Genomic DNA, 17,963 nt, shown 5'->3' with positions numbered 1-17,963 from the left:
CATGGGAAAATTAACACAGGCTCGATAGGATGAATTGAGAGCTCGTAGAGGCTCTTTCGGTGTGCTCGTATATCATGAGACGTAAATCCACACCATATGCGCCAGAGACTGGGACGCCGTTGCGGAAGGGTCGTGTCGCAGCGCAGCAGCGGTGAAGGGCAGCCAGCTCCCCCCCCCCCCCCCCCCCTCCATGCAACTTACAGTGACGGAGCGGCTCCACGGCGGCGGTCGCTAACCAGCGACCACCGCGGGGGCGGGGTACTCCCACATCGAAATAATCTAAAGGGTGCTCCACTAGACGATTGCAAGGCGCAGGGACTGGCAAATTGTTGTGACTCTTAAAAAGCAAAACTGTCGCGAGAGTCCCTGCGTTGCGATCGGGAAGCACCATCCAACAACATCGTCGCACCGCGCGGAGAAAGGAGAACACCGAACAAGAGGACCACCACAAGGGCGCAGAGAGCGCAGTTGGTAATATATATACCCCTCACGCTGCCGCAGAGCCTGCACACGACGCCCGGGAGAAGAACCGACTGTTCCGACAGTGGCAGATCGCGCGGCAGCCGGCAACGAAGGCCACCATCAACTGCATACGTCGCGAAATTAAGTGCGCAATTGCAAACCACCGCAACCGCGACTGGGCTAGAAGAATTTCCACTCTCGGGATAGAGGACGGATCCGCCTGGAGGGTGACCAACAGCTGCCTGCAACAACGCCAGCGAGTGCCACCGCTCCAGGTCGGCGGTGACGTCATCACCGAGCCCGACGCCAAAGCCGGCGCGTTAGCCGACGCATTCGCCGCCAATTTCACGCCGGTGGAGGACGTCGTGGACGAAGAACACGTCCGTTTGGTGGAACAGCGCCTTCCTGTGTACCTGGCGCACAGATACGTGGACGACGTCATGGCGAAAGTGACGGAGGATGAGGTCGCGCAACAGCTCGCTCGCCTGCAGAGAAGGAAGGCGGGAGGGTGCCAAGATGCTGCCGCCGAGCGCCGTGCGGCAACTTACGAAGATCTTCAACTCCGTGCTCGGGACTTGCAGCTTCCCATCTGCGTGGACACATGCGGAAGTTGTAGCTGTCCCCGAGGCCGGAAAAGTCCTGCGGCTGCCGCAAAACCACAGGCCCGTCAGCCTGTTGCCTGCAGTTTCGAAGGTCTTCGAGAGGCTGTATGTCAGGAGGCTGTGGCGACACGTCGAGGAGGAAGGCCTGCTCCCTGACGAACGGTTCGGCTTCAGGAGGGGCCACTCCACGCAGCAGCAACTGCTTCGACTGGTAGAGCAGGCGATGGGGGCGCTGGAGTGTCGCGAGTGTCTTGGGGCGGTACTCCTGGACGTTTCCAGAGCCTTCGACAGCGTGTGGCACGACGGCCTTGTGTATAAACTACTTACACAAGGTCTCCGGTGTCGCACGCCCGCCTGCTCAAATCCTACCTGACTGGGCGCACCTTCCACGTGCGCGCCGATGACGGGACGTCAACAGCACGCCCCATAGCAGCTGGAGTACCGCAAGGGTCCGTCATCGGCCCCTTGCTCTACTCACTATACACCGCCGACGTTCCGAGGAGGCAGGGCGTGCACGCTGCGCTCTACGCGGACGATACGGCGCTCTACGGCAGAAGCATCAACGCCAGGCTGATGCGTCACCGCCTGCAATCGGCTTGCGAGGTCCTTGGGGTTTTGGCCACCAAATGGCGGCTCAAGTTCAACGCAGCCAAAAGTCAGGCGGTGATCTTCACCAGAAAGAAGATTCCTGCTGACCTCCAGCCACTCAGCATCATGGAAGTCCCCATCCCACGGTCGAACACAGGACGCTACCTAGGCGTCACTCTGGACCGGCGCCTGACGTGGAAGGCGCACAGCAGGGAAGTAAGGGGTAAAGCGCTTGGCAGAATGCGCTCGTTGTATCCCTTACTCAACCCAGCGACGACCCTGCCCCCACACTGTGGCATAACCCTGTACCTGACACTCATCAGGCCTGTGTTAAGAGTACGCTGCCGTGGTGTGGGGCAACGCTGCCGACTCGTTCATCGCCAGGCTGCAGACGGTCCAGAACAAGGCGCTTAGGTTAGCGCTTCACCTGCCACGAGACTCCACAGAGTAGCGAGTCCCGCTGGTCAAGCACTGATTCCGGCAGGTGGCGCAATGTTTTTACGCGGCCGCCCAGATGTCTGAGAACGAGCTCATACGCACTTTGGAAAACCAAGTGCACTGGCGCCCGACCACAAAGTGGCCAGACCTGTTGCTGGAGTGAAGGCACGTCGCAACACGACGAAGATGAAGTAAAAGCACAAACGCAACGTGAGGAAGATTCCGCCGAGAGGACTACTACAAACTCCCCCAGGCAGAAATAGGAAAGGCGTGATCCGCTCACCCTACAACACACCGGAATACGATGCTCCGTGAATTTGCGTAGCGGTGAGCCTCTCTCTGCCCCACCCTAGTCTGTTAGGGCAAAGGCTCCTCCAGAGCCCAGTCACTGGCTGGACACCCGCGAGAAGAGGTGTAAACTAACCTCCCAAGGCGGGAAACCCGCCCTCACACAACACCACAGCCGACCAGCACTGCGAAGATATGGAGGCTTGGCCCATCGGCCCAGGGGTCACCTGTCTCTCCCCCAGACACTCCCGTCATCAGCCATCACTCCCGTGACGAGATCACAGCAGACGAGGACAACGAGGACTGGACAGTGCAGCGCTCCAGAAACGAAGGCGAAAATCAGACAGCGACACCCCCTCTCCTCGCCACCCCAGAGATCCGAGAAGGCAGCGTCACCGACCCCAGTCTCCAGCAACCCGTCCTAGGCGAAATTCCGCACCTGTTACACCGGAAACCGGACCTTGGGAGGACAACGAGCCGGTCAGGCCTTCTGTCGCGACAAAAGCACCAACCACTGCGACATACTTCCTCAAAAACTTGCCTGATAAGACTACCAACAAAAGTCTGTCATTGCAGATCAGGGAGCACATCAGAGACTACAGCGGCTCCCTTAACGTCTTCAGGGACGGAAGGACCGCTAAACTCATTGCAGACAAATAGTATGACATTAACTATCTGCAAAGAACTCTTAGGCAATTTCTCCCATCCAACGTCACAGTGGAGAAAAAGTTGAGCAGGCCGATTGCGGGCCCTTACCGAAGCCTAAACCCCTATCGTTCAGTGCAGTCATAAAACACGTGTATTTCGATGTCGACAAGGACGATGCGATTGCTGAACTGAAACTTCAGGGTCTAGAAGTAAAGCCACCATGGCACATCAAGTCGCGCAGAACAGGGACACATGGCCCGATGTTCAGGGTCATCTCCCACAACCGAAAGCACATAGATTTCATGCTTGAAAACGCCGTGCACATATTCCTATCGCACCACAAAGTCGGGCCCTCAAACCATCAAAAACCCCAACCTATACAATGCCAAAGGTGCCAGCAATTCAACCGCCACACCAAAGACTGCACATCCACCCCAAAATACAGTCGCTGCGGCGGCAATTACCATCTTCCCGAATGCGCTAACGACGACCTCTGCACCCCTTCCTGCGCAAACTGCGGAGGACCACACTCTGCAAGATCCTTCAAATGCAGGGAAAGGCCTCCAACAGCCATAAACGAAACACTTCAGGGCCCTCTTCAACTGGCTGACACTTCCTCCTCACAAGGAGAAGTCCTGAACAACGACGACTTCCTTAAAGCCATGACATTCACCATGACCAACCTCTTCCAAGGCCGCAAAGAGGAAGCAATATACACAGTCCGACAAGTGGCGTTAGGCACACCATAGACTACCGCCCCAACAGGCACAACTACAACCTGATGTTCGTCAATGCAGGCGGCATCAGGAACAAAAAAAAAAACCCTACTAAATGACATTCTAACCAGGCAGGACAGTGACATCGCTGGCATAGCCGAGACATGGACCAAACAATCACACAATATCAACATTAACAGAGACTACGACACCTACATGAAACATCGACCAGACGGTAGGGGCGGAGTCGCAATACTCGCAAAAAAATCCCTCGCGACACAGGAAACCCTGCTCCCTACCCGATTCAATCATCTAGAAGCAGTAATGGTCACCATCCCTCGACCAAGACGCCGCATACTACTGATAGTCTGTCTATACGTCCCCCCAGGCACGGAAATTCCGAGGGCCTTCCTCAGATATGTGGCCACTTTCCAAGAATACATCCTAATGGATGACCTTAACGCTAGACATGAACTCCTTGGCGACACAGGCAACAACAGAAACGGCGAAGCACTCCTGGACTTCCTAACCACGAAAACATGACTAGAATACCGCTGACGACTTACACCTTGGTAGGACACGGTGGCAACTCCCTTCCCGATCACATCCTACACAGTCCCAGTTTGTCAGACACCATTACCGCAGCGACAATAGGAGACAACAGTACGAGTGACCACCTCCCTATTCTCTTCAGCACAACCGCAATTAACCCTCCACCTCCCCTACAAACCTCCACAACTATACGATTATACTCAAAAGCAGACTGGAAGAAATACCAAGAGACGATAAATAACGACCTAAGGGCACCACTGACTATTACTAACGACACCGAGTTAGACTTAATTAACGATAGAATCGTGGACACAATAAAAACAGCCATTGAGACAGCCATCCCCACCAAGGCCATCGAGCGCTGGAAACCTCATCTTCCCCCCTGACATACTACTTCTCATCAGACGCAAAAGACAACTATACACTGAAATAGTAAGGACAAACAACCCAGAGCTCAAACCACAATGGAACAGACCGAAACGCGAAAATAAAGCGACTTGACTCGGAACATCGACAAAACCAGTGGGACAACACGTGCAAACAACTTGACCACAGACAAGGACGCAAGGTTTGGACAAAATTCAAAACACTCACAGGACAAAACACGGACAGGAAATACAAACTGACAATCGACAACACACCCACTACCAATGACAAAGAAATTGCGGAGGCATTCAAAGAAGTTCTGGTCAATGCCCACAGTTTCCCCCAAGACAACCTCTTCGACGAGCAATTCAGACATACAGTCACGAACGAACTTCCCCTCCTCCTCCACATGCCCACTGTGCCCTCCGGAAACGACGACGACTCACTTAAGGACATAACGGAAAACGAAGTAGCAGACGCCATCATGTCGGGCAAGAACTCCGCCCCAGGCGAAAACGGCATCCAAAGAATTCACCTCAGGAAATGCCCCCTTACGACGTTAACCCCCCTGCTGACTACTGTTTAACTACTGCATGACGCATGAAACTACCCCCACAGTGTGGAAAAAAACGAAAACCAAAATGATACACAAGCAAGTCAAACCGAAAAGAGACCCGAAATCCTACCGACCCATATCCCTAATAGGCGTGCTCAGCAAAACTTTCCAAAGGATAATCACCGACAGACTGACCAACTACACAGACAAACTACAAATAATCCCACATCTCCAGTCAGGATTCATGAAAAGACACTCGACAAACGACCCCCTTACTAAGACTTACCACAGACATAACAAGACACCAGAACCTGGGACAATGCACACTCGCGGTGTACGTAGACATCGAGTGCGCATTTGACAAGAGCTGGCACGACGGCCTACTCTACAAACTACTGAAACTAGGATTGCCCCCTAAGACAGTAAGACTCATTCAATCGCTACTACTAGACAGACAATCCCAGGTACATGTAAATGACGAAACATCGTCACCCTTCTCCCCACAAGCAGGAGTAGCGCAGGGTGGAATAATCTCCCCCCTGCTATACTCACTATACACTACGGACGTACCACCCACCCACCACCAGACGCAACGAACAAGTCCAACTCTATGCAGACGACACGGCGTATTGGAATTCAGGACCATCAACAATCACAATCAACCGAGAAACGACGACCTACTTGGCGAAATTACAACAGTGGATGCAGAAATGGCGCATAAAGCCAAACCCAAACAAAACTCAGCTAATCCTGTTCAGACACCGACACATACCCAAAAAGACGAGACTGCCGCTGTGGGGAACCAGACTGAATACGACCGATAAAGCCAAGTACCTGGGAGTGACTCTAGACAAGTACCTAAACCTGGAAGACCATGTCAAAGAGACACTCAACAAAGCAAGACGACGCCTGTCCTTAATTAGACGAGTCCAGAGAAAATTCCATGGCTGCAGTGATAAAACAGCAATTAACACCTACAAAACATTCGTCCCTCCCCTCTTCGAGTTTGCAGCTGCCCCCCTAGTCTGTATGTCGCAAACAAAGACAGAAAGACTATATCAGACCGAAAGACGCATTTTACGTTGTATACTGAGACTGCCCCCCTACCACCCCCAGAGAAGAATCGTACGACGAATCGAAGGTCACACCCCTGCGGATGAGACTCGCGGTCCTCCGCGCACGTTACGGCCGACGCATACTAACAAGTCGCCCTTACCTCACTCAGCTATTCACAAACAGACCAACACAAAAATAAACCGAAGTTCAAATACACATATCCACCCCGAACAATCATACACAACATTCTAACAACACACCCAGACACCATTGACGACCATGAACTCTCGGCACAAATGACACTAATAGCACAGGAAACACCAACACCACTGCACCTACTGCCACTAGATCCGGATCTGGATCCCGATCCAATGTGAACTCCCACACACCCGAACAACCTAAATATTGCACAGCCATAGGCCAGGAATAACAACAAACTGGTCGCCCATTTATTCATAAACATAGTAATTAAAACATTGTTTCACTTTGTCAACCATCCAAGTATTTATGACCCTAGTAATTGTGTACCAACTATATCATAATTTTATCTAAATTTCAAATTTCTCTCTCTGTGAACTTTATTCTAGTTCTTGATTCTTATTGTCAATCCTATCACATAATTGTAGTATTCCATAAAGTTCAAATACACATCAGCAAACTGTACATATGTCCAGATATCAAAATGTCCACTTGTGGAAACAATATATACAAGGATAGCAACAATTGTAAATATATGAAAATGTATAACAATAACTGTATATTAGAAGTAATTAGATGTAAGACATAGCTGTAAGAATGTTGTCAATAAAGAAAAAAAAGCAACAAAAATGTTAAGCTAAGGCCAAATAGAGCGAGACGCTCCCAAGTGGCAGGCCCACTATCCCTCAGGTGTGGGAATGAAAAGTATATAAAGAATAAATAAAAAACACCATCTGTCTGTTGGTGCAGCCGACAAAGACGGCAAAAGCCCGATTAAAGGGCGTCGACGAAAACTTAGTCACAATAACGTAATTCATAACACCAATCTATTTATCTCCCCGCCCCCCTTCGTTTTTCCATTCCCATCAAGCAAATGCTCGGCGAAGAGCTTCCAAAAATCAACTCCCCTCACCGCCACCTACTCTTTGACAAGGCAGATGACAAAAGATCTCCATATCCTCTAGCAAATCAAGATAATTTCCCGAATGAGATTTTCACTCTGCAGCGGAGTGTGCGCTGATATGAAACTTCCTGGCAGATTAAAACTGTGTGCCCGACCGAGACTCGAACTCGGGACCTTTGCAAAGGTCCCGAGTTCGAGTCTCGGTCGGGCACACAGTTTTAATCTGCCAGGAAGTTTCATATCAGCGCACACTCCGCTGCAGAGTGAAAATCTCATTCTGGAAACATCCCTCAGGCTGTGGCTAAGCCATGTCTCCGCTATATCCTTTCTTTCAGGAGTGCTAGTTCTGCAAGGTTCGCAGAAGAGCTTCTGTAAAGTTTGGAAGGTAGGAGACGAGATACTGGCAGAAGTAAAGCTGTGAGTACCGGGCGTGAGTCGTGCTTCGGTAGCTCAGATGGTAGAGCACTTGCCCGCGAAAGGCAAAGGTCCCGAGTTCGAGTCTCGGTCGGGCACACAGTTTTAATCTGCCAGGAAGTTTCATATCAGCGCACACTCCGCTGCAGAGTGAAAATCTCATTCTGGAAACATCCCCCAGGCTGTGGCTAAGCCATGTCTCCGCTATATCCTTTCTTTCAGGAGTGCTAGTTCTGCAAGGTTCGCAGAAGAGCTTCTGTAAAGTTTGGAAGGTAGGAGACGAGATACTGGCAGAAGTAAAGCTGTGAGTACCGGGCGTGAGTCGTGCTTCGGTAGCTCAGATGGTAGAGCACTTGCCCGCGAAAGGCAAAGGTCTCGAGTTCGAGTCTCGGTCGGGCACACAGTTTTAATCTGCCAGGAAGTTTCAAGATAATTTCCCTTTTCTGCTCTGTGTAATAACCTCACATGCGTCTCAATTCGAGGAAGTTCATGTCCACTATTTATAATGTGGGCTGCAAAATTCGACCTATCAGCCGCGTCCTTTCTGTCAATGGCGACATGTTCAGCAAATCTAGTTTTAATTTTTCGTCCAGTCTGACCTACGTAACATGCTTTACAGCTTGGATAAAGTACACCCGACTGGTGTAAAACTTTTACTTTATCTACGCCATGATCTAAAATTTGTCCCAAATTATTCTTAGTTGAAAAAGCAATCTTAACTTTGAGTTTCCTAAAAATTGCTGCAACTTTAAGACTAACTGCCCAATAGTATGGCAAAGAAATATATTTCATTGCTTCATTTTCCCCTAAAATTACTTCATTTGCTCCCATGTCTTTATATTTATTGGCAAGTTTTTCATAAATTTTTTGAGCAAAGGGTAGCGGTTAATCATTAGATTTAGCTATGGAAAAAATAATTTCTAACTCAGTTTTACGTTCCTCTTCAGAAAGTGGGGTACAGAAAACACGATTAAATGCAAATCTGAAAAACGCCATTTTATGCTGATTGGGGTGGGTTGAATGATAGTTTATGATACAGTCAGTATACGTCTTTTTTCTAAATATGCCAAAATGAAGCCTTCCGTCACTATTCCTCATGTATAGATCCAAAAAACTGATAACCCCATTCGTTTCAAGTTCAGATGTGAACTTTATTTTAGCATGTAAAGCGTTAAATGAGGACACAATTTCATCGCCACTCACAAACAGTAATGTATCATCGACGTACCTAACGTAAAAGACAATTTTCTTTGCCAACTCAGGAAAGGTTTCAAGGTGATTGATGAACACATCAGCTAAAAAACCAGTAATCTCGTTTCCCATACTGAGACCGTCTTTTTGCGCATAAATTTCGTCGTTGAACCGGAAAAAGTTGTATTTGAGCATAAGAGACAATTTCATTCTCTGTCAAATTACTCAGCATTAAATTATTTTTCACAATATCAATAGTCTCATTTATCGGGATATTAGTGTATAAATTCACAATATGCAGAGATAACAGCTTCATACTAGCTGTAGTGGGGATGTTTCTAACCTGCTCAATTAATTGTTTACTATTCTTCACAGAAAATTGTTTACGGAATCTAAAGTGTATTTTTAATTTGTTTAAACATTTTTGCGCAATTTTACTGAAGGGACCCTCTATACTGTTCACGATTGGTCTCACAGGGCGCCCTTCTTTATGGACCTTAAGTTGGGCCCTTAAAATAGGTGTGTGTGGGTTCACGTTTCGCAAAGTCAGCTTCTCAATCGGTGTAAAAATGTCTTTATAACACCGGTAACTTTCACGCATGGAGAGCAAACCTTTCTGCCTACCTGAAAACTACAGGGGTTGGCCATTCTGTACAACTACCGCTGATTCTCTGCAGCAGACTAAACCACCGTATAGCAACATGAAACACACCAAATTCATTCATTCACACCTGCCAGAGAGCTTTGTATCACCGGAAAGTAAATGAAATGATAACGAAAGGGGGCTACAGGGCCCTTTCATCATCCCAAACATCCCAGAGAAAACTGTGTCGTGAATTTTCTAGCCATGCTAGGAGATTCGCCAACAGTCTTCGAAACAAACGTAATTTGAGAAACAATTAACGCAACAGGCAAACAGCAGTTCAAAAGAAATGACTAATCTACAATATTTAAATGAATTTTGGATGACTTTAGTCGGTAGCTGTGACCTCATGTGGTCTGCAAATCAAACAGATTAAAATAAATGAGATGTATGATATTGGAAGCTGACATCATAGAATCCAACTTATTGCAGCAACAAACATGAGATATCATTTTGAAAATTTCCATAAACAGTTATTAAAAGTTAACACAGAGACATACATCAAAGATACACAAGGTATACTGGTTTACAAAAAAATCACAATATTACAAGATTAAAGTCATGAGTGCACAGCTATAACGATATTCAACAAAAAATAATAATTAACACAGAAACATGCATAAAAGGTACACGAGATATACAGGTTGCGAGGTGCCAGGGCTAGTAGTGTATTTAACACTTAATTCTTCGAGAATCTTCATATATAAATGATGCTCTAAGCCCCACCTATTCTAACTCCGACTTTTGCTGTTGCACATGGGTTAAAAAGAAACGCAAACTGACTGTAATCGACCCTGCAAGTGGAGTAGAAAAGAGTTTGGCACCTGCAATAATTTAATTTGATAAATAAGTTAAATAAAGGAAAGTTTCATTCTGTTAATCGGTAGAGCAACCCTTTCATTTCTCACTACGTTAATGAAAGTTCTGTCCAAAATAACAATATGATTTATTATTACTAAACTCAAAATAATAAACAAAACACATGAAACATTTACAATACATCAAATTGGCTCAAATTGGATACTCAAATAAATGCTGTGAAGGTGAAGTCGTCCCTAAACTAGATTGTGACATTTATGACGAAGTGGTATGTGGAGCCAATTCCTTGCAACTCAAATGTTAAGAGAAACACACAGTCAACCCAACATTAATTGCTGCTACAGTAGTGAGAACTCAGACAATGAACATCCAAGACAGAACCACGTAAGAAAAGACGGGAACAGGCGCGCTCTGCTGAGCTGTGATTATCACCTAGCAAAATTGCCTGCTTTGCTCGTGCTGCGGACGTATAGTACCAAGCTGTCTTCTTAACTGCAAGGACACGATCTGGCGTACCGTAGGCGATGGCTGGTTGCTTCGACGTCCCGTCGTGGTGATGATTATGTCGCGAGTATAGCCCGAAACAAATTATCCTGGTCTGGTTGTTCCAGACTAAAGACTTCCCAGCAATATAAATGCGCCTCTGAGGGAGACGAAGAAGGCTCGCCACACAATCACTGACGGTACAATGATTGATTGCAACAAGCGAAGTCACACGGTAACTCCGATACAGTCAACTTGAGCCAAAACTGCTCCAGACAGACAACATAGGCCTCTTGTACGCAGAATGCTCAATTGCCAACTGTACTCGAAAAGTTACGTTGAAGTCGAAACTTCAGCAACTTCGTCAAACAGTTACAATTAAATAAAAGTATATTAGACAGCCAACGGAAGGCAGACTGTCCAGAGCAGCGAGAGCTCAGTCTTGTAACCTACTCTGACCGAAAGGCGAGAGCCGACCCCCACAAGAGCACCCGTACAAACCGTACACAGAACATTCCCGCCCCCACGACAGTGGCTGTGGTTAAACGTTCCAATCAAAAACTCGAAAACCGGCGGAAAATTCCAGTCTACTGATGTAAACGAATGAATGGGCATAAAAATAGAAATCAAAATCAATTTATCCTATAAGTAAACACACAAAAGATTGTCAAATAAGTGAAGTTATTTGCCCATGGCCATAATTACTCATCTTACTAATTGTCATACGATACTCACAATCATTGATCCATTACTCACTACTGTCGCCAGGGATCCTCACATACCTTCACTTTATTTCACACTTATAGGTTGTTACCTTGATTATTTATCAAATATATAAATTGCTTGAGTTTAAAAGCTGTTTCAATATTCATCTTCCAGGGCTTCCATATTCTGGTATCCTTAAACGTACCTAGTAGTAGGTGGTGGCAAATTACAACTTCCAATCATCTTATAAGGTGGCATCACTGAAAGTCAAACACTATTAGTCTCACTTCACACACAAAATCATTAGCTACAAGTCATCAAAACGTCTCATAAACATTGCAGTACATTTGCAAAGTCTCACTGAATCATCCTCACCTGTGGGGAATAAGCATACAACAACTGTAATTTGTCATCAAGAATTACCTTTACGACTATTGACTCGCCACGCCAGCACACCCGATACGTTTTTAGTCACAAAAAAAGGCCACATTACTGTAATGGGAAACGGTTCATCTGAGCCTCATGATCATTCACATTCAGACGTTATAAAGCTGCGCAACACTACTCTCTTGTGCTAAGAAGAAGAAGAAGAAGAAATAACTACACACATTTTGGGGAACCCTTTACATTTCATAGAAAATATACACTTTACTTTTAATCACACCAGAGTGAATCAAAACATTGGAAAATATACACTGTAATTTTACTCACAAAAGAATGACTGCGAGAAAACGATGTGGGCAATACGTCATTCCGACCTCCGAGGGGCAAGATCTTCCGCTTCTTATTCAATATAAGGTTTTACATTGGAGATGTGGTGCAGGCCCATCGACTTACGAGAGCGGAAGTTTTCTACTTCAAGCGCATTCGGACATGAAATCCGATTGATTCTGTACGGCCCGTTGAATAAGAAAAAGAACTTCTTTGGCAACCCAGCCCGTTTATTAGAGAGCTTGTGCGAGCGTACAAGTACTTTCTGGCCTACGCGAAAAGTTATGTTCCGCACCTTCTTTTGTAGGCTCTTACCTGAGAGTCGGCGGCACTCTTTATATTTTTCAGGGCAAGCTCCACAATTGCAGATCTTCGTAACCTGGGTTCTACTGGCCGGAGAACCACCTCTTCTATTTTACTCGGAGGCTCCTTGTTTTTCAGGACCAGAATCAGTGGCAACATCGTCGACGCATTTGGCAATTCATTTAATATGTTCTGGAAACCGGATACTTTCCTGTCCTACGTCCGGTGGTCAAGGTGGCAGTATAACCGACACAATCTCCTTCATCTACCTTCCACAGGGATTTGCTCAAGGGCAGAAAAGGGAGATAAAGATCGGTTTCTCCGAAGCATATGCTCCCAATGACGTGACCTGAATTGTGGCCCGTTGTCCGAAATCACACGCTTCACAGTGCCAACCTCTCGTAAGAAGTGATTTGCGAACGCGGCAGCTACTGCCTTCCCGGTGTCCCTACGCAGCGGGGTGAGGCAGACGAATTTTGACGTCAGCTCTACTGCCACACAAATGTACGCAAATCCGTTCCTATAACGCATTAGCTGACCGAATATATCTACTGCTGCGAGATCCCTGAGTTTACTGGGAACGATCCGGTGTCTTGGTGCGGCAAACGACAGAGTGGGCGGCTTGGCTTGCTGACAGGGCTTGCATACCCTAATTACTTTACGTATACGCCGAAGCATATTATTAAAGTAACAGGTTTCCCGCAGCTTCTCCAAGCATTTCCTTGCACCAAAGTGACCGTAGCTCAGATGGACGTACCACACAAGCTTGTTCACTAGTTCCTCCGGAATCGCTAACAGCCACCTGGAATCATCCAGAGCTCGCCTCTTTGAATGGGATGCCACTCCGGATAATATAATACTGCCTGATGGCCGCGTGGGATTTATCATGTCATTTCTATTTGATGTCTTTGTCTTTGATATTGTCCTTGTATTGTTCCGCCCCGATATTGCCTAGTGACGCAGTGACATAATTCTCGAATGCCACATTTTGAAGGTATAACACACTAAAATTGTTCTCATCAATAGCGTTATCGTCAGCATGGGTGAGCCCGATAGGCATCCGAGATAGAGCATCAGCAATGATCTTGTGCTCCGGAATGTAGTCTGTCGTGAAGTGGTATTCCTGGAGGAACACCGTCCACCGTCCGAGTCTACCGTGATTGATCTTGGCGCTCATTAGGAATTGTAGTGCTCGGTGGTCGCTGTACACCATAGTCGTGCGCCTTAACAAATAGTAGCGGAATTTCTTGAACGCCCAGACAATCGCCAGGGCTCCAAGCTCCGTGACAGAGTAGTTCCGTTCACTCCGCGAGAGCACACGGCTGGCGAACGAGATAGTTTTCCAGGCGGACAGATCTTTTCCACCATCCGTCTGGAACAACACCGCTCCCAGCCCCATCAGTGAACTATCTGTCATCAGGCAAAACTCCTTATTCAAATCCGGATGCGCGCGCAATGGAGCGTTAAACAATGCATTCTTTAATTCGTCAAATTCGCTCTGTACTTGTTCATCTCACATCCAAGCGGTGTTCTTACCTGTCAGTGCACATAAACGAGGGGTGGACAAAACATTGGCATTTATAAATCTCTTGTAGAAATTGCAAGGCCCCAAATAACCGGTGAGCTGATGCTTTGACGTAGGCGTCGCGCACTCCGCAATCGCTGAAATTTTTTCGGGATTCGGATGAATCCCATCCACCGACACAATATGACCCAGAAACTTTATGCTTTCGCACCCGAACTGGGATTTGTCCAGATGCATGGTCACCCCCGCTTTGTCGAATACTTCGAGCAATCGATTTGGAACCCGGTTGTTATTCCCATGACATCTCTGCAATGAGAATGTCGTCCACATTCACCGTTACGCACGCTTTTAGGTCGTCAGGCAGTATACTATTCAGGCCTCTTATGAAGGTGGCTGAAGAAACATTGAACCCGAAAGGGAGGCGTCTAAACTGGTAGCAACTCCCATAGCGGAGGAAAGCAGTATATTGCCGGCAAGACGAATCGAGCATAATTTGCCAATAGCTGTTTCGGAGGTCCACGAATGACAATACTTTCACGCCATGAAACCTTTGCAGCAGTTTCTCAAGTCCTTCTGGCCTATGTGTCTCGGACATGATGACCGTATTTATTTGCCGCGAGTCCAACACCAAACGCACGGACTTGTTCCGCTTTGGCACTACGAGTAATGGCGAGTTATAGGAACTCGTAGCTCGCTCTATTATACCCTGCTGCAGCATCCTACTCATTTCGCCTTCGACACTGCTCTTGTGTACCAATGGGGTGAGGTAGGGCTTAACAAAGAACGGAAGATGGATTTCTGTACCGCTTTACGGAGCGCGACCATCAGTTGCCCCCGGCGAATCCGAAAATACTCGGGCATGGCTTCTCAGAACGCGACACAGTTCCACACGGTTCGCTTCCGTGGCTCCCGCACCACCAATACACTTTTCCACAGCCCTCGTGAAAACATCGTTCCTACCTCTCTTAGGATGGCGAACACCTACTGTTCTGATGTTTACATTGCCATTCTGCTCGTTCTTAAAATTACTACTAGTGTTATTACCATTTCTGTTATTACGTGCTTGCTCCTCATTGGCAGCCACACGCTCTACACGTTCCAAATATTCAATGAAACGATCCAGATTGTCTCTAGGCGCAGATATAATTCTAGTTTCCCAATACCATGGCAGTTTGGCTTCAAGACCTAGTATTATCATTTCAGATTTTAGCCTTTCGGCCAAATGTGACAAACGTGAGATTCATGACCTGGCAAACTCTTTAATAGATTCCTTGCCTACATTGAAGCGTTTTCCACTCCAAAATTCTCTCAACACTTCATTTTTCTTATTGCTAGAAATGGCTCTGAGCACTATGCGACTTTTCTGAGGTCATCAGTCGCCTCAACATCTTAGGTCATAAGTCCCCTAGAACTTAGAACTAATTAATCCTAACTAACCTAAGGGCATCACACACATCCATGCCCGAGGCAGGATTCGAACCTGCGACCGTAGCGGTCGCTCGGCTCCAGACTGTAGCGCCTAGAACCGCACGGCCACTCCGGCCGGCGCTTATTGCTAGACCAATACTCATTAATGAAAGCTGTTTTAAATTCCGCTAATGTTTTACACTTCAACATAACATCAGCTGACCAACGCATGGCGTCACCTGCTAAATGCCTTCTAATAAATGAGATTTTCTCTCGTTCAGACCAAGTTGGTGGAATCACATCTTCAAAATCGTTCCAGAAATCTTGCGGTTCGATCCAGATAAAAATATCCACCCGCTAGAACTGCCGACACCCGATAAAAGCGGCGTTTGCAGCTACAACTTGTTGCATACTACCATTACCAGAAGTTACTGAAGCTACTTTAATCTCAATGTTAACAATGTTAGTACTAATATTTTCTATTCTCATTTCAACATTATCTACTCTTTGCACAATATGAGTAGTATCAGTTTTGATTGCGTCTACTTTGCTTGACATATGTTTACTTTTATATTAACATCTTTAAACCTATCTGAGCACAGTTAAGATTCCGCCTCGATCTTTTCTGTTAACTTGTGCTCCAGCTTCGCATCTTCCATTTGGAAGTCTCTGCGAACCTCAGCAACTTCGGATTTTACTGTTTTATACATTTCAGAAAATTGCTGAGCAACCTTTTTCTTAATATCCTCATGATTGTAATCAATTTTATAATTCAAACTGTCCAGATCCTCTTTCAACTTATTGCAACCAGCCTTGAAGGTATTGTCCATTACCTCCAATCGTTTATTAAAATTAGTTTGGCTGGCCACAATCCTGTTATTTACCTCAATTATATCAGATTTTAATTCAGCTGTCATTTTAGCATTACTGGCTGACATTTTTGCATTACTGCTTTCAGACTTTAATTCAGCTGTCATTTTAGCATTACTGGTAGCTATTGCTTGTAATATAACATTTAAATCAATAGCCCCAGTACCTTTGGGTTGCTCACTAGCTGGCTTTTTATCACACTCAGGTGACAAAAAACTAGCTCCAACACCAGAATCATCAAAACTAAATGAAACTTCTGATTGATCGGTCATATCTAACCTCTCCTTTTTAAACTCTACCACCTCTGATGACTGTTTCATTTTTAATTCGTCAGAGAAACTATCATCCAAGAAGTTAAAAATTTCTGATTTCTGCTTTACTACAGGGGTCTCTATTATTGAATCATTGACCCTTTTCACACTACTGTCAGGAGACAATACTTCATATTTCACTTTAACGTTACTATTTTCATGCGTATTTACACTTGAACCGTTGTCTGTATTTACAGTTCCCTCAACAGACATAGGTTCTGATTTAAGTTTAACCTCAGTTTCTTCTGGCGGTTCCATCGCCGACAGTCTTTTAGTGCAGGTTAGTAAAACTTTTAACAGCTTTTCACTTAACTTAGTTCCTTCTGCACGACGTATGGCGTTGCCGGCGCGGCGTACCAGGATTACTGATGCGACGCGGCGCGTTGAACTGCAGACGGCACTTTGACAGCTGCTGTGTGTTTGCGTGGCCCCCAACTGCAGGCGCGGCTCAGGTTTCTCTGGCGGACAACTGCAGTGAGGCGAAACTGGCTTCTCGCGATGCCGGCAGCGCCGCTAGACTCCGTGACAGCTCCGTCAATCCAGATGCGTTGTTAACCCAATTGCGTCGTCCACATGCACACGTAACACTATCACTGTTCTATTACTCAGTTGTGTGTCGCATTTCACTCCCGAATTCGAATATTTAAAAATCACTTTCACTCAGTTTCTTTCCCGGCCGATTATCAACATATGTGGGGCGGCGGGTGGAATAAATGTTATAAATATGTTTTGTTCTTCCCGGCCGATGCACCATATGTGGGGCGGCGGGTGGAAATACTGGTTATAAATGTTTTGTATTTATTTATTTAATGCTGTTGTTTGCCGTTCTCAACACTGGCTCTCTAACAACAATATTGGCAACCAGAAAGTGATTAGCAAAATGTGAAGCCTGTAATTAGAATTCCTAGTGCCCACTTCATCTGAGAAATACATTTATAGCTACAGCTTATAGCTCTGAGGAATTAGGAGATTGTCTGGGATTCATAATCAAAAACCATTTTCTCTAAAATGTTCACTATATTCTGAAAGTCATAGACCAAAAAGAATCCACACAATCCAACTACCAGAGCAGTTCAGAATCTAATGCGCTGTTGCAACTATAACTGTTCAAATTAAATGTTTATCATCAAATTATGGCGAGCATTCACTTAATGTTCATCAAACGCCACGCTAAATAATGGTAGAATGTCTGTCCCGCGGCAGCATG

Source organism: Schistocerca americana, chromosome 8, assembly GCF_021461395.2.
Source record: "Schistocerca americana isolate TAMUIC-IGC-003095 chromosome 8, iqSchAmer2.1, whole genome shotgun sequence".
NCBI lineage: Eukaryota > Metazoa > Arthropoda > Insecta > Orthoptera > Acrididae > Schistocerca > Schistocerca americana.
Note: the sequence above shows the minus strand (reverse complement) of the source record.